This window comes from Rhinolophus ferrumequinum, chromosome 7 (assembly GCF_004115265.2).
Source record: "Rhinolophus ferrumequinum isolate MPI-CBG mRhiFer1 chromosome 7, mRhiFer1_v1.p, whole genome shotgun sequence".
In the NCBI taxonomy this organism is placed as follows: Eukaryota; Metazoa; Chordata; class Mammalia; order Chiroptera; family Rhinolophidae; genus Rhinolophus; species Rhinolophus ferrumequinum.
The window spans coordinates 46,010,512-46,032,776 of NC_046290.1; the positions used below are offsets into that span (position 1 = coordinate 46,010,512).

At 37.1% G+C, this 22,265-nt stretch overlaps 1 protein-coding gene across 1 annotated transcript in view; it reads right to left on the minus strand.

The window, feature by feature from the left end:
* The window catches only part of ZNF366 (zinc finger protein 366), a 289,661-nt gene that overhangs the window by 254,882 nt on the left and 12,514 nt on the right, over positions 1–22,265 (minus strand). The window contains exons 2-3 of the mRNA XM_033111021.1: positions 15,411–15,509; positions 5,675–5,730 (exon numbers count right to left, since the gene is read on the minus strand). The gene's annotated coding sequence lies outside the window, so the exon portion shown is untranslated. The remainder of the gene's footprint in view (positions 1–5,674; positions 5,731–15,410; positions 15,510–22,265) is intronic.

Sequence of the window (22,265 nt, forward strand, 5' to 3'; positions counted from 1 at the left end):
CCAAAGTTAGCCTTCCAAAACAAAGAGATTGCCCCAGAACAGGATTTATCTTCTACCTTTAGTCAACTAAAGCAAATTTCTGGCACTTTTCAAATTGTCACATTTTCGTCTCCGCTTAGAGACAATAATGTTCAGAAATATTAAAGTCTAAGACCAAAACACCCATTATAGTACCATATAGGTAGCTAGCTAGGCTGCAAAGTCTGTTAAAATAATTTCCAAAAGCAGGCAAAAAATTAATCTAGACAGTGTCTGTGGATAAACAGCATCATTACATTCAATTATCTGACTGGAGAGAGAAGGAAAAAAATCTGACAGTAATTTGATTTTAGGAAAAGAGAACTATGATAAAGTGCTATTATTAAAGAAAAACTCAATGGTGTATTTTCCAAAGCAAAATGAACACATTCAAAATATCTTATTGTAACCCCAAGGAAAATGCTGGCCGCCTCTACATAAGGTAAGGAGCTTGAATAAATCTTGGAGGGCTAACTGCAATGTTATTAGCAAATCAAGATGTTTCAATCTGCACACACACACACACACACACACACACACACACACAAAACCAGTATAGAGATAACTACCCAAGTTTTGGAGGATCTCAAAGGTGAGATTGCGAACTATCATTGTGCATAGCTTTGTATTATGGTTCATGCTTCACCTATCTGTCTCTTGGCCTAAACTGTAAGCTCTAGAAGGTGGGGACTCAGTACCTAGCTCAATTCACTGCCCATAGTGACTTAGTCTGAGTTCCCTAGGGAAAAAAGTCTGAAGCAAGACATTGGCTGGTGCAGTGCCAGGGCAGCAAGAGCGAAGGAAAAGACAACTGAGTCAGAGGACAATGGAAAGAAAATGCAAGGTAAACTGATTAATCTGGCTACTATTCTACAACAAGCAATTGCTTGACTGATGTTCCCACTTGGCCAAGCAGGACATGTCTGGACAGATTATATGGAAAAACTATGACTCAAACAGTCTATTGTAGGGGAAGATGGAGAGCGAACTAATCTGCTAGCCCCATCCTGACTTCCATTTCCCACTAGTCAATTTGTTCTATGAGAAGCTTATTCCCCTAAATACCCAGGCTTCAGTAACCTTCAGTAACCGCTAAGGAAATCACATCCTATGCCCTGTGCCACAGAACTTCACTCGGATCTGGGAATGGTAAAAGGGGCCAGAGATTCTGGGAATTAGTCTCAGGTAGCAGAAATGCATGGATCTGCGTAGAGTCCATCAAACGGCTATGGCAAAGCCATGAAAACTCAAGGCTTTCGGGGTAAGGTCAGGCTGAAAGAATGCATTCAGTATAGCCAGTGTTGATAGATATCTGTGGATAGAACCTTCCTGTAGTCTGAATAACAAACAGGAGAATAACAGGTATCCAGTATCTACAAAGTGCAGTTTTATCTAATTTTATGCATAAAATTAGTCAGCTAATTACTAATCAGCTCCAACCTTTTCCCCCCAATACCAGCAAAGCACCGTTGTCTCAGAGACCGGGCTAAGAGATGAAGGATTTTTATTGTCAGTTCCCTTTTGAGGATGATCTTTTTAGGAACAATCATCAGCTTTGGTCAACTTGCTCTTCTCAGGTCTTCCCAATGATTCAAGCTGGCCCCAGAACCCCCCAAATGCAGCCCTCTCCTGAGTAGCAGCCCAGGTTAATTCATTTGCTTCCATTTTATGCAAATTTTAAGTACATGAATTTGAAATGTAAATACATGAATTTGAAATAGTTCAAATTCACTGTTTTTTAAAAGAAATTGTCAGTAATTGCATAATTTTGAAGCTGGCAAATTATGCTTATACTATTGTCACTTACTGGGACTAGTTTAGATGGTAAGCAAGCCCAGTATTATTTTCAGAATGAGTCATGAATTATGTGAGATCTTTAAGAACATACACTCATAAAATGCATCTATCTGGTAATCGTTCTAGTGTTGTTATCATTTTACAGAGAAGGAAACTGAGTCATCACATGATAGAATTTAGGGAATCAAAGCCAAGCCTTCAGTCATTAATGCCTGTGTCTTTTCCATCATATCGTGCTCATAGTTCCATCCCTCCCAAGAAGTTACCATCAAATGTAATAAGAAAACTTTACCTTCATGCATGGCATCAATAAAATATTGGTTGAGCCTACATTATTCTACCTGACATATTCCTCTAGACTGACATACAGCTATTAAAGGATATTCTTTTTACAGTATGGTTTGACCACTTAGCTACTTTAAAAAGTGTCAATAAGCCATAGTTCACCATTTATCCCCAAGAAAGTAATAATGACAGTAACAACTACAAGAATACTAATGTTTATAATTGTTTGGAGCACCAGGTACTGTCTTAGAGTCTTCACATATATTATTTCACTTAACTCTCACAACAGCCCTGTAAAGCAACGCTATTATTTTTCTCATTTTGCTGATAAGAAAACTGAGGTTCAGAGATATTAACCAATTTGGCCAAAATTACACAGTTAGTAAGTGCATACTTCATTCCAGACCCAGATTTTTTTCCACTCACCCAATTTGCCTTATATTTACAAAGTACCCATTACAGTTAACAAAAACATGTTTATTTTTACATGTGCGTGAGCTCTTTTAACCTTTATCACAACTTATTTTACAGATAAGGAAATTGAGATTCAAGGAGTTTAGATATCTTTTCCAAGTTCTTATGGCTAATAAGTATCAGAGCTGCGAGTCAAAACTTGGTTGGAGTTCATTCTATTCACTGCTTCTCACTCAAAACTATCAAATGCTTGGTTGAAATCAAGACTGCCAGTGTTCAACTCAGTGTTTGCTAATCTATCATCATAGAAATACTATCTAAAAATTAGTTTCCACAAATCCTATTAAACAAAAAATCACAGCAATTGTTTCCATAAATTCCTACCCTCTGAAATAATGAGGAACCTCTATATTCATTGATGTAACTTTAATTTTATGCTGGGGTCTCATGAGGATTTCAGAGAAGGGAGAGAGGAGAACTAAGGAAATTATAAGACCTTTACAGAGATAATGAAAATAGTACTATAGCAATAAGGGTACTCAAAACAGCTTATATCTTATAATGGGAAGCCTAAAAGATTATTGAAGGAGAGAAGATTGGCCTAGGAAGCTAGAGATGAACAGAAACAAAAACACAATACAATGGAAATGCCTTAACACACTGATAGAAATATAGAGGAAGTTTTCTTGAAAACTTTCTGTTATTTCCTTAGAATATTTATTAGGATTAGATTTGGCTGCATATAACAGTAAGATCTAAAATGACAGTGGAAATTAGATGAAAGTTTGTATATCTTTCATATAATGGCCAGAATTTAGCAGTTCAAGGCTAGTATGGAGTCTTCACAGTGTTAGAGAACCAGGATCTTTCTTTGTCGTTGCTTTGCCATTTACGGCTTCCACTCACAAAGTGACCTCATGGCCCGAGCTAGTTGTTAGAGCTCCAACCATTATATACACATTTCAGGCAACAGGAAGAAGAAAGAAAAAAAAGGATCTACTCTCTCCCTTTTAATGAGATTTTTCTAGAAACAACTCACAACATTTCAACTTACATATCACTGAGCAGAATTTCATCACATAATCATACTCACGCCTAGTTGCAAGGGAGATCAAGTCCTTTAGCTGGGTATATTGTCCCCATATAAATATAGGGTTATGTTATGGAAGAGGAAAGAGAACGGATACTGGGGTATGCAACTAGCAAGTTCTGCCAACAATGGTTGAAGGATAAACAATCATCATCATCATCATCATCATCATCATCATCATCATCATATAATTCATTCAATCTACCTACCTCCTCAAAGACATCTACATCAGGATATTCCGATGCCATAAATAAATTGGCACCATAGTACAATTTCCTATTTACAAAAATGTTTGTATGAAATCAATTTAGATACCTTTGTAGCAAGACTAATGGGAATGGATTGATTATGAAGCCAAAAATGAGAAAACTTGAGTTTGATATTAGTATACTAAAATCACAACATTAATCTGGCAGTTGGCTTTTGTCCTCAGGCTGTGGTGGCTGGAAGCATATGATAAGAAACTCTTTTACACTTCATGTCATCTGTATTCTCATATTATCACCCTGCAGATTGCTTAAGTTGAACTTGTAGCAGCCCTCTGTCTACTTGACTATATTCATATTTCAAGCAAACATAGCTCAAATTTCGAGGGAAAACTCTATCAAAAATGATATTTAATTCCTACATATTCAAAATACTGCATAGAAACTAAATGCTCACCTCTTTCTAAAATGTATAGAAATATGCAATTGAAGTAAATGAATTTTGAAAAAATTAAGGTATATGTAAAAACAACTGTTCTTTTAAATGTATTTTTATTTCCAATAATTATAATAATAGCTAACATTTATTGAGTGGTTTTGATGTGCCAAATGCGGAGCTGAGCACATTAATTTATTCATTCATAAACTGTAAGAGCTTCAGTGTGTTTTCTTAAAATTTTGCTCCTTAGGCTCTGTCATTCATTCACCCTTTCCATAAACATTTTCCATTTATTATGTACCTAGTACTGTGCCAAAAGACAGGAATACAGAGGTAAAACAAACACATACTATCCTAAAGAAACTCACAGACTTTTTATTTTTAAAAGTCAACAAATGGAGAAATAAAATGAGTACATTTTAATTCCTATGTGCATGGATTCTGGGACAGACCATCAGGGTTCAAATCTTGACTCTGTAAATGTCTACCTGTGGGACTTGAGGCAAATCACGTACCTTTTCCTAGATTCAGTTTCCTCATCTGAAATGGGGATACCAAAGTACTGAATGAGATAAGCCATATAAAGCATCTAGCTCACTGTTTGTCCCAATGTAAGCACTTGATAAAAGTTAGTTATTATATTTATCTGGATAAGTAATAGCACTCAGAAACACTAAGAAAGATGCCTGAACCCAGACATAGGCTGAGAAGGCTTTAAAAAGATACCTGAGTTGAGCGTTGATTCTAAAACTCAGATATTCTCCTGTGTTCTCCAGCTTTCAGGGGTCATGCCCAAATAACCCTGACCCACTTTCCTGTAAAACCAGGAGGTCTTGTCTTTCATTGGCTACCTTGTCAAGGATAGCAGTGAAAGCTTGAGGAATGATATGTTCTGCAAATCCTTAGGCGCCCCAGCCAGATGCTTTCTCTGGATTATATTCTACTGTGCACACGGCATCTCTGCTCACACCCAACCAGCTGCCCAATGCTGCTTCCGCTTTCTCAGTTTCATTTGAGGAATGTGAGGGCCTCCCTTCTCCAGCCCTTCTGGTTCTGCCTCAGCCCCTGAAACCACCCAAGCAAGATCCTGACTATGTCAGTTCTGAATGATTTGCTTTGGCCTTCAGATGAAGCAACAGCTAACTCCTTTGGGTCCAGGCCAACCCTGTCCTTCCCTTACCCCCTCCCTAGCTCTGAAGTCTCAATGTGCCTCACAGCCAAGCCCATTGGAGTTAAAGCAGGATGAGGCTTTGCCTCACCATGAAAGGTTTGCCATAAATGAAAAGTGCCCAAAGCTGAAAACAGGCCACCTGCTGCAAATGTGCAAGAGTGTCCCAATTTGTCAAGACACACCTTGACTGGAGGGTCACAGATTAAAAACAGAAATTTGAGAAGAGAAAGGTATGAGGAGCTTGTTCCACTTACTAGTTCTGTGATCTTTAGCCAATGTCTTTAGCTTCACCGTGCCTCACTTTCCTCATCTGTAAAATAGGGGCAAGGATACCCATGTCACTAGGTTTTTACAAGAATTAATTGAGATAATGTTTGTCAAGGATCTAGAACAGAACCTGACACTCAATAAATCCATATATCATCGATTCTAAAATGTGCATTCACTCTCACATTTTAACATCTCTGAAATAGGACTGACTCTTATATCGTATCACAGATTAATTGACAGGGTTTTTATTTCCCTGTCTTAGTGGTGCATAAAATAACGGTACATCTTACAGTCAATGGCATCTGAAGTTCGATAAAATGCAGTAGTATTTTCCTCTTACCATGGTATCCAAGAACATATTTTGTTCCCTCCCAAATCTGACAAGTCATACAGCAAAAATAAAAGCAGCTCTATAATGGATGGTGCCTTATAACCACTTAGAACAATTGAGAACAATTTTTCTCCATTTCACCCAATAATTCCACTTTTATGGCTGTGAAAAAGAGTAACCGAGATTTTTGTGAAATAACAGGAGCTTTAAAGAGGGCTCTTTTTTCTTTTTTCAGACAGGACCTGTTTTAAAAAAAAAATGTTAACTCTAGATAATGCAACTCTGTGAGAGGAAATATGTTCTCCTTGTTTAAAAATGTTTCACTTAGACCATAGTGGTTGATTTTGCCAAATCATCAAACATTTCTAAATATATTTAATTATTTTGGTCTAAGTCTTGGTTTTAAAGCCGATTCATATGAGAAAATCCATGAGCAAATGAGTCCCACAAACACTCCTACACTCTCATTGGTCACCTGTCCCTTTCTTTCTGGGATGCCATCTCTCCTTACCTCTCCATCTGTTGAATTCTTACCCAAGAGCCATCCAATGAAACAAGAAACCATAGAACTTTAGAGCTGGACTGAAACATTCCTTGGTAGCCCTAACTCAAAACCAACTTTCCCTCTATTGGGTTTCCGTGACACTTATTTCATTCTAGTACATATTTGCCACAATTATATTTCAGGAGACCCGTCTCTTTTCATGTCTCCTCATTGGCTTTGAAAGTCCTAAAGGGCAGGACAGTATCTTTTGCACATCTATATCCCCACAGCACTTACAAAGTACAGGCATACCTCATTTTACTGTGCTTCACTTTATTACACTTCACGGATGTTGCATTTTTTTTTTTTTACAAATTAAAGATTTGTAGCAACCCTATGTCAAGCAAGTCTATTGGCACTATTTTTCCAATAGCATCTGCTCACTTTGTGTCTCTGTGTCACATTTTGGTAATTCTCACAATATTTCAAACTTTTTCATTATTATTATATTTATTACAGTGATCTGTGATCAGTGATCTTTGATGTGCTGTTGAAACTGTTTTGGGATGCCCCAAACCATGCCCATATACGATGGTGAACTTAATAAATGTTACGTGTGTTCTGACTCATCTACCCACCAGCCATCTGCTCTGCCTTTCTCCCTCTCCTCTGGCTTCCCTGTTCCCTGAGACATATTGAAATTAAGCCAATTATCATCCCTGCAATGGCCTCTAAGTGTTCAAGTGAAAGGAAGAGTCACATGTCTGTCATTAAAATCCAAAAAGCTAAAAATAATTAAGTGCAGTGAGGAAGGCATGATGAAAGCCAAGACCGGCAGAAAGCTAGGCCTCTTGCACCAAACGGTTAGCCCAGTTGTGAATGCAAAGGAAAAAGTTCTTGAAGGAAATTAAAAGTGCTACTCTGATGAACACACAAATGATAAGAAAGCGAAATAGCCTTATTATTGATATGGAGAAAGTTTCAGTGGTCTGGATAGAGGACCAAACTAGCCACAACATTCCCTTAAGCCAAATCCTAATCCAGAGAAAGCCCTAATTCTCTTCAAGTCTATAAAGGCTGAGGGAGGCGAGGAAGCTGCAGAAGAAAAGTTTGAAACTAGCAGAGGTTGGGTCATGAGGTTTAAGGGAAGAAGCCATCTCCATAACTTCAAAGTGCAGGTGAAGCAAGTGCTGATGTGGAAGCTACAGCGAGTTATCCAGAAGATCCAGCTAAGATAATTAATGAAGGTGGCTGCACTAAACAACAGGTTAGCAATGTAGATGGAACAGCCTTCCATTGGAAGAAGATGTCATCAAGGACTTTGAGAGCTAAACAGAAGTCAATGCCTGGCTCCAAAGGATAGGCGATTCTCATGTTAGGAGCTAATGCAGCTGGTGACTTCAAGTTGAAGCCAATGTTCATTTCTATTCCAAACATCCCAGGGCCCTTAAGAATGATACTAAATCTACTCTGCCTATGCTCTGTAAATGGAACAAAGCCTGATGACAGCACATCTTTTTACAACATGGCTTACTGAATATTTTAAGCCCACTGTTGAGACCTACTGCTCAGAAAAAAAGATTCCTTTCAAAGTATTACTGCTGATTGACAACGCATCTGGTACCCAAGAGCTCTGATGGAGACGTACGATGAGATGAATGCCCTTATCGTGCCTGCTGACACAGCGTCCATTCTGCAGCCCAGGGGTCGAGTCATTTTGACTTTCAAGTCTTATTATTTAAGACATACACTTTGTAAGGCTATAGCTGCTATAGATAGTGATTCCTCTGATGGGTCTGGGCAAAGTAAATTGAAAACCTTCTGGAAAGAATTTACCTTTCTAGATGCCGGTAAGAACATCCGTGATTCATGGGACGAGGTCAACATATCAACATTAAGAGGAGTTTTGAAGAAGTTGATTCAACCCTCATGGGTGACTGAGGGGTTCAAGACTTCAGTGGAAGAAGTAACTATAGATGTGGTGGAAACAGCAAGAGAACTAGAATTAGAAGTGGAGCCTGAAGATGTGACTGAATTGCTGCAATCTCATGATAAAACTTTAAGGGATGAGAAGTTGTCTCTTACGGAAGAGCAAAGAAAGTGGTTTCTTGAGATGGAATCTGCCCTTCAACAATCTTCAATTGTTGAAATGACAACAAAGGATTTAGAACATTACATAAACTTAGTTGATAGAGCAGTGGCAGGGTTTGAGAGGATTGACTCCAATTTTGAAAGAAGTTCTACTGTGGGTACAATGCTATCAAACAGCATCATGTGCTATAGAGAAACGTTCATGAAAAGGCAGTCAACCAATGTGGCAAACTTCAGGGCTGCTTTATTTTAAGAGACTTCCACAGCCACCCCAACCTTCAGTAACCACCACTCTGATCAGTTAGCAGCCATCCACATTGAGGCAAGACACTCCACCAGCAAAAAGATGATGATTCACTGAAAGGTCAGATGATGGCAGTATTTTTGAACAATAAAGTATTTTTTAATTAAGGTATGTATATTGCTTCCAGTGCAGCAGTGACCACAACCATGTGAAAAAAGAGGGGTCTGCTCACAGGCACCCCTGGGACCTATGAGGGGAGGCTGGTTGGCACATGAGTCCCTGGAGCCTGAATGTGGCATCTACACAAATATTAACTCTGGCCGGAGGCTGTCATAGAAACTGCCAGATCACAGGGAGTAAACTTTGTAAGTTATAACAAAATTAAAGTGTATACACATGGGCACTGCAAGAAAGCATGTCAGGGAGTCATTATAATCATTGAAAGAGTTTAGAATCTCACGTTCTAAAACCGCTTCAACATTACAAAGCATATATCCACAAACTGAGAAATAGGAAATAAATTTAAAGATCATGGCATTTGACAGAAAAGTACACTACTTTCATATGAAACTTCAGATGAACAAATCATTAATGAAAGATAATTTTAACTTTATTTTTCCCTGTAGTTGAAAATGCATTGATAGAATGCATAAATGAGCATTTTGAATTTTATACAAATCATGAAGCCACATTTGGTTTCTTGTACAATCTTCATAAGTTACAAGAAATATCAGAGAAAGCATTAAAATGTTATTGTATAAATTTACATTTAAAATTAAATTTCGACTTACACAAAACTTATTTATGTGAAGAATGAAATATTTTCAGAAAAATTTTTCCATGAGAATCATGAGCTCTACATGTACTAAAATTTTTATTGCAGAACAATTTATCAGAATTTATCCCAAATGTTGTCACAGCCCATAAAATACTCTTAACTGCTCCAATAACAATTTAATCAGCAGCAAGATCCTGGTCAAACTTTTAAATTATCAAAAATTATGTGCAATCGGGCGAGCCCGGTGGCTCAGGCAGTTAGAGCTCCATGCTCCTAACTCCAAAGGCTGCTGGTTCGATTCCCACATGGGCCAGTGGGCTCTCAACCACAAGGTTACCAGTTCAATTCCTCGAGTCCTGCAAGGGATGGTGGGCAGCGCCCCCTGCAACTAAAATTGAACATGGCACCTTGAGCTGAGCTGCCGCTGAGCTCCCGGATGGCTCAGTTGGTTGGAACGCGTCCTCTCAACCACAAGGTTGCCAGTTCGATTCCTTGACTCCCACAAGGGATGTGGGCTCCACCCCCTACAACTAAGATTGAACACGGCACCTCAAGCTGAGCTGCCTCCCAGATGGCTCAGTTGGTTGGAGCACAGGCTCTCAACCACAAGGTTGCCAGTTCGATTCCTCGACTCCCGCAAGGGATGGTGGGCTGTGCCCCCTGCAACTAGCAAGGGCAACTGGACCTGGAGCTGAGCTGCGCCCTCCACAACTAAGACTGAAAGGACAACAACTTGAAGCTGAATGGCACCCTCCACAACTAAGATTGAAAGGAAAACAACTTGACTTGGGGAAAAAAAAAAAAGTCCTGGAAGTACACACTGCTCCCCAATAAAGTCCTGTTCCCCTTCCCCAATAAAATCTTTAAAAAAAAAAATTATGTGCAATCATTCATTTTCCAAGAACAACTAACATCTCTTCCAATTATATCAATTGAAAATAAAATTGCTAAAAGTATATATTTATTTTAATGACCTATTAAATAAATTTGCAGAAAAGCAAGCCACAAAATTATGATTCATCCAGATATCACATTAATAAGTATTGTATTATATAAAATTATGTCACAAAAAATATTTTTTACACTTTGTAAATTATATTGTTATTCACATCCCTATTACCTCTGTTGTATTTTATAAAAGTAAATTGTTTTTAAAAGAAAAGCTTAATTTGTAATACTTTTGATGGCACTCTTTTCCTAGTTTTTTAACAAGGGCCCTGCATTTTCATTTTGCACTGGGCCCCTCAAATGATGTAGCTCAGCCAGATCATATTAAAGGGTGTTTTCATGTTTCATCTGGTTAAGGGAACAGCTATATTTCTAATGTAATCAAGGCCTTAAAGCAGCCTCTAACTAAGCACTGTTACATGGGAGAAAGGGAAAATTATAACTCCTATTAACCAATTCTTGCAAGCCCAGCATAACAGAAGGTTCTAGTTGGCAGGGGGAGATCAATAATTCTGTTACATAGATAGCAAAACAGAGGCACCAAACTGTGATTATTTCGAGGTCACAAGTGATTTAGAGGCAGACTTGGGACTAAATCTCAAGTCTCTCTGAGTCTACCTGGTACAATTTCTACCACCGGTTCTTTCTGGTTGTGTAGATAAGGGTCCAGGTAATCAGAAAGCACTCTAGGTATTTCAAACAGAATAATATGAGTGATAACCACCAAGAAGAAAAGCATGTGCAAAGGGACTGGAGCACTGGAAGGAAACATAGCTATTGCCAGAGCCATCTCTAGAAGCAGAAAGGGGAGTGATATCCTGCCTTCTCCTTTCCTCTCTCCCTCTCTTTCATTTTTCACTAGAGAGTCCCATTAGTAGAACTGAGCTGGAAACCAGCTGACAGAAGAGCCTGGAAAATTCAGTCTGTATGGATCAGCCCCTGTGATATTAACCAGAGCAGGGGAAAGGGGAGAAGTGGATTTGAAAGCAAACAAGCAAATGACTGGCATACTGAATAAGCCAGGGCTAATAACTTCTTCGGGCCTGAGTGCTACTTGAAAAACTAAAACGTCCTGGTAGCCAGATATTACTGGGACTTGTCAATGATTGAGATACTGCATGTAAAGAAAGACCTTAGCACAGTGCATGGTATCCTAAGCGGAGATTAAAATCATCATTATCATAATTGCTATCACTAGTAGCACTAGTAAATGGGAAGAGATTTAAAAAATTAAAAAAAGGACCAGGAGAAGTTGCCAAAGGATGATGAAATTATCACTCAATAAGTGAAATAAGACACAGCTGATTTATTGCTTACTTTCGCAAGGGGGGGCTATGCTGAACAGGCAGTCTCTCCAAACAGAGCACACTGTTTAGGGTCTTTGGGGGAAGCATAGAATGCCAGGAGTTGACATTTTATTTACAAATTGGGTTATTTGATTTTTGCTGTGGAATTGCAGGAGTTCTTTATATATTCTGGATATTAGCTCCTTATCAGATTTGCAAATATTCTCTCCCTTTTCACTCTGTTGATGCATTGTTTGGTACACAAAAGTTTTTAAGTTTGATGAGTCCAATTTGTCTATATTTTATTTTGTAGCCTGTGCTTTTTTTGTGTCATGTCCAAGAAACTATTGCCAAGTCCAATGTCATGAGGCTTTACCCCTATGTTTTCTTCTAGGAATTTTAAAGTCGTTAATCCATTTTGTGTTAAAAATTCTGTTCTGGCCATGGATTCCAGAAACACAATGAGAAGATTCTCTCCTATCATGTAAGGGTAATAGAATTGCTGGAATAGGAGTGTTTCACCAGTGGATGATAATATGAGAAGAAAGTATCAGTACTTTACAATTAGTTAATTGACTAGTATAAAAATACTAAGTGTTTTTCATTAGCAATAAGGAGTTACTATATATGATGACATCAGATTTAAAGGTAATTACACTGCAAGATCTGAAGATGTTTTAACTTACTTAGTTGAGGCCCATAATTGCTCTGAGGGAACTAAGCTAAGCTTTGGCTACAGAACAAAGGGATCAGCTTTAATAGGCGATAGGTCTTAGGTGTTGATGCCATGTTGATGAATTAAGACCTTTACAGCATGTCCTAACTTTCTCATGTTTGCAGACAGAAAAAGAAGAGTTTTATAATTCAAAAAGTTTTTTAAGAGCTCTGTTGTATTATAATTAATCTGCCTGTGTCCATGGAATCTTTTGCCCATGTGGATTCTGGGACCATAGTTATTTCTTCAGTGATTTCTTGAATCATACATAGTATAGGTATATTATTAGTCACACCAGTTATGATTGTATTATGTGTGAGAAAATTTCTGGAATTTTAAAAAGTAATCCTTTTGCAGTACACTTTATCTGGCAGTTCCATTCGCCAAGTAAATCCTACCTATTGAAAGTTGCAGGAGTTGTGTCACAGAGAAGAAAGGAATGTCCTTCTGATAATGATTCCAAAGCATCAATTACAGGTTGGGACTTGGGGAAGGACTTTGGATTTTTAGAAATTTTCATTATTTTAGTGCTTCCAGTAAACCAACGCACACAAAGCTTGTTTTTCATCATGCTTTCCACAATTTACTATATACCCTCCAATTTGTCCTTTATATCTTCTTTCACCAGCTGGCACAGTCATTTTTACTTGAAGATAAAATTTCTCTCTTTTTTTCTTATTGAAAATCTTGGTTTTCAATCAACTTTAACATTTTACTCTGAGGGATCTGATGTTCTATAGCAACGAGACTGTTAGATACAGTAGCTCCCATAGCAATAAGAAACCTGTATTCATCCCTTTGAGAGTTTAGAAGAAGGAAAGAGAAGTGTTGAGATTTAATGTCACCCTTGGAGCAGCCCCAATACTTACATTTTGGATAATTGTCCTGTTTATTAGCCGGTATGGAACATTGATTCTTTTAACTATCATTGTATTTGTAATATCTACATGTATCTTTATTCAAAGGCTCCCAATTTTCAAATAACATAGGCATTTTAAGTTATTTTTAACTAGTGAACCAAATACTCTGTTGAGTTTCAGCTTATTTATTTGCTATGGCTCTGGAAACATCTGGTCACACGTTGAATATTTTCTAGATTGAAAATTTTACATTTCAATTGCTCTTTTGTTATTAAATTCCCTATTTCAGATTTGATCCCATTTACAACAAGGGAAGACACATCTCTCTACTTTAGCTGTGGGTTTACTCCAGCTTCTAGAATATTTCCTGAAGTCTATTTTTCATCTTTGTTTTGTTTACAATTTGAACCTTTTTACAAGTTTTCCCTTAAAATAACTGCTTCTGAAATTGCCTTCTTGTAATCAATTTTTTATTTTTATTGCTTTCTTAAGACAAGTTTTGAAAAGTTTATATGACTGGATTTAAGTTTTTTCTTTCCTATCTTTCTACTTATTAAACATTTTCCCTATCTGAGAGGCTAAACATTAGCTGAACTAATTGGTACAGATCTCTGGTCGAGGAAATTAAGTATGTAACAAAATATTAAATTCTGTAACAACCTTTTACTTGTATTCTGAAAGTTTAGGAAACTCCTTAATTATGTCCCTTAACTTGGCTCTAGACAAGAATTCTAATTCAACCTTCTGGTTTAGAAATTTTATAATATAATTGTTCTTTCCCTGAGGAAACCCTAAAAAAAAAAAAAAAAAAAAGCTCATTTAGAAAGCCAGGTAAAGCTAAGTAGAAAATGAGAGAAACGCAAACTGAATAGGTTTGAAAATGTTACAAAGTCTTTAAGAAATACTGCCTTGAGTTAGAATTTTTTTTGAGGCCTTAGTATATCAATTAAATTAGCTGACTAATAGCTAATGTATCAATTAAAGAAGCTGACCATTGATAAGTTGGTATTTTGTTTCCTAATATTTTTAGAGTTCCTCTTAAAGATAGTATTAATTTAAAGATTTGGACATGTCAAACATAACATTATTAAGTTAAAAAATGTTTTGCCATTTACCAAGAAAAGTTAGAATTACAGTGCTTCTTAAGGGAAACAGAAGCTCTTTCAGGAGGAGGACGGGACTTCGGCATAGACAAACTCATAACACACAAGAACGGGAGGTCACTACAGTCAGTCTATAGTGTGGGCTTTTAAAGGGTATCTGGATTCCCCAACCAAGCAGAGAGTAGGATGGGCCCCTCCAGTCAGCCATCTCACGGGCCTTGATGCTTGAGTATGGACAAAAAATAAAGTGAGTTTCTTTCACAAATTAACAAGAAAGAGGGTACCCTCGTGAAGGTTTTATAGGGTACCCTATAAAAGACAAAGTTCGACAAGCCCTTTTTTCATTCATTGATTGCTGGTCTAACAGACCTTCAACCATTAGCCCTCCAGGCTGGCTTGCATTGAGTTGAAAACTTTATCGGGCTTATGCTTCCATATGGTTCCCTATGGAACACTCCCTTATACCTTCAAAAGAAACAAAGCAACTCAAAACAGGACAAAAACACATGAAACAAGACTTTCAACATATAGACAAACAGCAGCAAAAGCAAGGGAAGCAGCAGGAGAATAAGCAGGTTAATGGCACAAACATTTCTAAATGGCATATCTCCAAAACAAAAGGTCTAAAGATTGTATACAAAGACCTAGATCTAATTGTTTCCCAAATGGTGCACCTCTAAACCAAAAGATCTAATTGCTCTATACAGATCTTGGCCTAAACAAAATCCTATTGGTTACAAACTCTAGAATAACAAAATAAATTGAGCAATAGGAACTCAATGAAACTCGTCAGAGATCACATTATTGTTGAGACCAACTCACTTGACGACATATTTAAAGAGCAAATAGAATTTTAGCACAAGGTACCCAGCGACTGTACCTGTTGGCCTAAGGGTCCCCGGGCATACTGCCAAATGAGGGTCTTTAAAACAATCTCCGTGGAATCTCCAAAATTGTCCATGAGACCATCACTCAACATCTAAAATAAAAAGACAAAGCTAACTTACTGCTTGCTATAGTAAAGTGATGCTGGTCAGACATAATCTTTTCAAGCAGAACAAATTGCCGGTCTTATGTAAGATTTTGGGGAAACATGAAGTTCAAGAATTGGTCAATTCTCAGAGGTGTAAGCAAATAGGTTGACATCATCTATGGAAGCATGGTTACCCAGGTGAGATTATTGTTAGTTGGGTACCACTCAGAGGCATGCTGTTGGAGTGAGTCTGTCCCTGATTGGCTGACTTTCAGAAGTGAGAGACTGAAAGAGTGGTTTGGCTTGTAAAAAGTGTTTACCAAGGCAAGTTATTGTTTGACAAAACATGTTTAAAACCAATTATGGTGGCTACTTGTTACATGGCTTCAGAATAATCAGTCTTTTCCTACATTTGTAAGAACTTTTTTAAATTCTCAAGTTCAAAAATATGATAAAGGAAGAAAAATTAAGAGAAATATTGGAAGCTACTCATGGTATCAAAAATAGGTGCCAGCCTTTCAGTTAGCTGGCAAAGTCTTTGGTATGAGTGAGGTTTCTGTGTATATGGTTGTACTTTACATGTTGAGCAGTAGAAAAAGGAAAAAAGGGATGCTTCTGGAAGAAAAGTTGCAGTTGAAATCAGTACATTTTAGGTAATTTCAAAGTTTCAGTCCCTACTGGCATTCACACTTATTATACACAATATTCCTTTTTAAGAATATATTTGTAAAACATGTATGTAAATTTGTTGAGAGGGCTTTCCGTATTCCAGTTTTACATTTCCCTACTTTGTTTTTCTTCCATATTTCATCATTACAGCAAGGTTTTCTTCAAAGAACTTCATAACTTCACTTTTCTTCATATTCAGTATTGTAAGCCTCTTCTAGTTTTATGATACTCTCTTCATTTCCAAGGCAACTGGTTATTATGTTATTTGTAACCACAGAGTTAGAACTTCATCATAGAGCTAACCATTAGAGAAAGTGACTCTAAATTTATTTTTGGAAAAGAAGAGGAAGAAAAGATAGTATTAGTATGATTAGTAGCTTGATCTCTGCATTCAGACAGATCTGGGTTTAGGTCCTGACTCTAATTTATAAATTGTGTAACCTGGGGTAAGTTACTCAACTTTTCTAAGCTTCTGTATTCTCATCTGTGAAACGCTGATAATAAATAACATCTACTTTACAATGCTATTGACAGAATTAAAAGCAATAAATTATGTAGAGAGCGTAGCATAGTTCCTGGCACATAGTAGATGTCCAAGAGATTGAGATACATTATTTTTGTAATTAATAGGAGAAAATATGAAGAGACATGCTAAAATACGTAATTTATGTTTTTCTCATTTCAATTAGTTTATGCATAAATAAAATTTACTTTTAAAATTTTGAAATTCTTTTCCTAACATTTACAACACAAAATCCTACTTAGATCTTCACAATCATTTAACATAAGAAATATGTTGATAACTATGTTAACATATTTATAGTAAGAAGCAGCTTTACTTAGGTAAGGTAACGAAGCTGAGAATATGGAGTCAAAGAAATATATGAGTTCATTAAATGTGGCTAAAGTATCCGGGAGAGTGATAATTTATACTCCTAAAGAACTTTCACTCTGGCTACGTGCAGTCCATTTAATGACATAATATATGGAGCCATGGGCTGCTCCAGCAGAAAATAATGGAGTGCCCAGTTGGGACAGGATGTCCTGGTCCTTATGAAAGGCTCAAAGATATAGGGACATAGAGAAGGCTTGCAAAAGGACAAGTAAATATTGTCCTTTTTTTTTGGTGGCCCATACCATTGCACCCTGGGAAAACAAAAGTTCTGAACATCTCTGGTTAAATAATTATCTATTGAATGAATGTAATATATTTCACCATTCCCCATGTAGATCATGTAGTTTTCCCCCAATTTTTTTACATTATAAATGATGATACAAGCATCTTTGTATATAGAACTTTTTTCTTCTATTAAAGCAGCATGAAGCAGTTGATTACAAGTCCAGACCGAGGAGCTTCAAATCTCAGCTCTGCCATTGGCTAACCATGTGATCTTTAGTAATTTATTTAAACTTGGTGTTCCTCAGTTTCCTCATCTGTAAAATAAGGATAATAAAAATACCCACTTCATATGTCTGCCATGAAGATTAAATGAGTTAATATATGTAAAGCACTTAGAAAAGTACCTGGCATGAAATAAGCACTCTAGGTGGTAATTACTATTAATGGCGAAAACTTGTCTTAGGATGAATCTTCAATTGTAAAGGGCATTTATATTTTTATGCTCTCGATATTTAAATGCTAACTCACTTTTTCTAAGAATTACTCTATGCCATCAATGTATACCAAAAACAGCAATGACTAGATGCTTACTTTTCAACAGCCTCATTCATAGTTTCATTATATGATTTTTCTTATACTTTTAAATTCATTGTGAGCTATTACCTTATTGTTTTTTAATGCAAATTTATTTGCTATTGAAGGTATATTTTTAAGTTTTCTTTTATTTGAATGTTGGTAGTGACTTTTTGTTCCTTAGGGATTTTAGCGTTAGGCTTTAACTTTGACTAAAGATTGACATTTTAAAATTTCAGTAGCTCATCTGTTATATTCAGTACAAGTAATTCCTTCAGTCTGTTTTCTTTTATAGCTTCTTTTATTGATTTTCACTTTATAGATAACTAAAATTTTATATAGTGATATATATCGATCTTTTTTTTAAATTTCTGCTTCCTCTGTTTTTCTTATTTTCTTACAATTTGATTTGTTAATGTTTAACTTCCAGGAGTTTTCTCCTAAAGGGCAGAGACTCTGTTAGTCATCACTGTTTCTACATGCCTAACACAGTCCCAGCATGCAGTGGGCAACAAATAAATACTTGTGGAATGGATAAATGAGTGAAGGGACGATTGAGTTGGCCTCAGTAGTCTACAGACACACAAACCTGGGGTGGCATAAGGTCACATTTCCTTTAATAGCCAAATTAGAAATCCATGAACATGCATTCCCCAGGCCATAGGAAACCCATTCTTCCTTGGGATTTCCCCCTCACACACCTATTTCACATTCCCCTAAATCATGCCTCATAATCACGTATCACCACTATTGGGGCAGGTCACTCTTGCCATCTGATAACCAACTTCTCCAGAATACCACTCTGCCCAACCCAATTTCTCTCCCAGCACAGACATTTAATTCTCCAAGGCACAGCAAAGACAAAACTAAAACAGTTAACAAAATACAACTGCAGATTCGGGGATCAAGTAACAATACACTGTAGATTACAACTACTGCTCGAAGGAGTTACTTTTAGAACACCCAATGTGGCAGTGGCCAGCTCATCCCCAACAACGGAAAATTTCCAGGCATCTCCACACTCTGGAATTCTGGCCCTAAGAACTCCTGTGGTGGGAGTGGGAGTGTAAATGTGCTTGTGCATATTTGTATTTATGTGTACACACATACATAGGAGAGAGATGAAGAGTCAGAGACATTCTGAGAGAGATCTTTCCTTTCCAAATCCATGCCCTGCCTCATATGGCTGTTGTGAAGATTCAGTAAGTTAAACAAATTAAACAACTGACAGTGGGAACACCCACCCACACAGAGTGTAATTTGGCTCCCATCGCTCAATCAAGTTGATGATCAAGGTCAGCAATTCATATTCCCCGTCTAAGCTACTCGGTGCTAAAAAACACTACAGTGATCTGATCCAGGTATTCCTATACGAAGTCCAGTTGTACTGATTCCCTTTCACACTTTTTATCTCCAGCATAGTGATCAGGCCTACATAGCCCTCTTGGCGTGATTCAGCATAGCAATCTTCTGTAAGCAATTAGTTGGATAAAACACATCTTGTCTATCTATCTATCTATCTATCTATCTATCTATCTATCTATCTATCTATCTACTTATCTATCTATCTCTTCCAAAGTAAATAAATAGTACTTTGCAAGGACAGTTCAGCCTAACCCATATTTCAGTGTTCCCCCCAAATTCCTACTGCCCAGTGTGATGGTATGAGGAGGGCTCTTAGGGAAGGTGCTTAAATTATGAAGGTGGAGCCCTCATGGATGGGATTAGTGCCTTATAAAGAGGGTCCCTAGATAGCCCTAGCCCCTCCCACCATGTGAAGATACCATGAGAAGTCTGCCACCCAGAAGAGGGCCCTCCCTGGACCATGGGGGCACCCTGCTCTTGGACTTCCAGCCTCCAGAACCGGGAGACATATTTTTGTTGTTTGTAAGCTATGCAGTCTGATATGCTGTTCTAGCAGTCAGACGGACTAAGACACAGGGATATATTTGTCCCCTTTGAATCCAAAGGACATACACCAGACAATAAATCCAATTTATACTTCTAAACCAAGCTTGTCAGCTTACTGGAGACTTCAATTTCCTCCAAAAGAAACAAGTGAGTATGAGTACTTGGTCTACATTGATGTAATTAAAAAGGTCCATTCTGGTGATTTCCCCAAAACAAAGGAAGTCTGCTCCAAAGATGAATTGATGACTCCACCTCTGCAAGAAACCCACAGCTGGCAACTTTTAAAGGACTTAATGTCAGCTTTCAAGAACAGTGAACTGCTCGTGAGCAACCTCCTGCAGAGGTAATAACAACGAACGTAGTGTGAGGTGAAGGTCTACGTTCATTTTTCTGCATGTTAATATCTGGTTTTCTTACCACTTCTTAAATCATCACTCTTTTTTCCATCATTTGGGTAGACTGAGTTCGCATATTAAACTTATATATAAACTAGGTTTTTTTATACCTTCGATTACCCTTTACTTCATTTTTTAATTAATGCCATATCATTTCCATTCATTTCCTTTAAAATTGTAATACCTGGCAAAGATAGTTCCTCCTCATTGTTCTTTTTTTTTTTTTTTTCATAGAGTACTATTTGATAATTGTGCCAAAACAGTTTTGGAACCATTATATTAAGTTGTATAAAGTATTATTTGGTTTTTAATGGGAATAAGTTAAATCTATACATTAATTTGGGGAACATCATCTCTACTGTTTACAATCATGCTACGTCTGTACATTCATTTGGTTTTTTGAATTTTTTCATTAAAGTTTTTCTTATAGTTTACTTTATGTGCCTTGAACACTCCACATTAATTTCTATGTGTTTTATAATTTACTAACATTGGAAAAAAAGCTTTCTTCTTAGCTACCTTTTCTAGTTGATTTTTACTATTTAAGAAACATGTGCGTGTTTACAGATTTATCTTGTATTTGCCCATTTCACTGAATGCTTTTAACATCTCAAATCGTTTTCTGAAGGATGGAAAGGGCTTAATTTGGGTCTTCTATTTCCTCAAATAACATTTTTGTTTCCTTTACCTCCCTTCCTACCCCAATGTTTAGGTCTCATTTTTTTTTTTTTGAGATCTTGCTATGACAAATAATTTTCAGCATTATGTTGGAAAATAACAATGGTGACAAAAAGCACCTTTGCTTTCTTCATTTGTTAAAAGAGAAACGTTGCTAGGTTTGCTCTACTGTTTATAAAATCAACTCAATTTTAAATTTTTAGTTTTTCCCATGTCTCACTTTTAAGATGCTTAAGACTGGATGTTGAATTTTATCAAATATCAGTTGGGGATTTTATTGATATGACTACATGGTTTTATTATTGAAATTACTGACATGTGGTTTTTATTTTGATAGTTTTTCTTTGGTTGAATCATTCATAATTCAGAAAAATTTCCCTGATTTGCCAATCTTGAGTAGCCTTCCATCACTCTTTATCACGTCCCCCATTTTATTCTCTTCATGGCAGTTATCAGTATCTGGAATTATCCTGTTTATTTATTTATATGTTTCTGATCTGACCCCCATGCATGGGGTCTTTCCTGATATTGCTGCTTTGCAATCCTTACTGGTCAGATTATCACTGCAATATTAAATTGTGATATATCCTAATGTAGCATTACAGTACCACTGTGGAGCTGATAGAATCCAAAACTGCTTCCTAAGTCCTGGCTTTTCCTGCAGATCTATTTGCAGGTCCTCTCTGTGCAGAAGTGGCCTTTCACTCAGGAGAGAACACTGCAGAATGGACATTTCTCAATTTCCGAGCTAAAGCTCTGACCCGCTGATAAGTCTTGCTGCCGCTGGATATACTTTTATTCAGCAATTGTACAAATAAGAACCCATCATCCTTGAATTGTCTTAGCAAAATATAAACTATTTCTAAGAAAATAATAATCTCCAGATATCAGCACTAGATAAGATGTAACACTTGGCTTCCAGCCCAGACGTTTTCACTTATTTACATGTGACCTCGGCCAAGTTCTTTATCCTCTTATTTTCCTCCTCTGTAAAACGAGGAAACTGCGTTAGATTTATCAATGCCTTCTAGCTGCAATTCAAAGTGAATAATTTATTAAAGAAAATATATAAAATTAATATTAATAAATGACTCTTTTTATATCTAAGTAGTAAAATAAACCTTGGTAAACCTTCACATACCGCTATCATTCCAGAATATGAAGGTAGCTTAATGGGATTTTGAGCCTGAACAGCAAATCATCTCTCCAATTAAATTTCCTGAATCAAATGATTTGGAGATGTATTCTGCAGTGGGAAACTCAGGAAGTCTCTCTAACCCCTCTGCTTTTTCTAAAAAGTGCTCCTCCCTCTCCCTTTTCCCCCTCCCACTACAATGCAGCCACAGTAGGGCAGTCCTGTTGCAATATGATCCTTCCTTCTGGCCAGTTAATCGCCTGTGTTACAAGATAGGCACT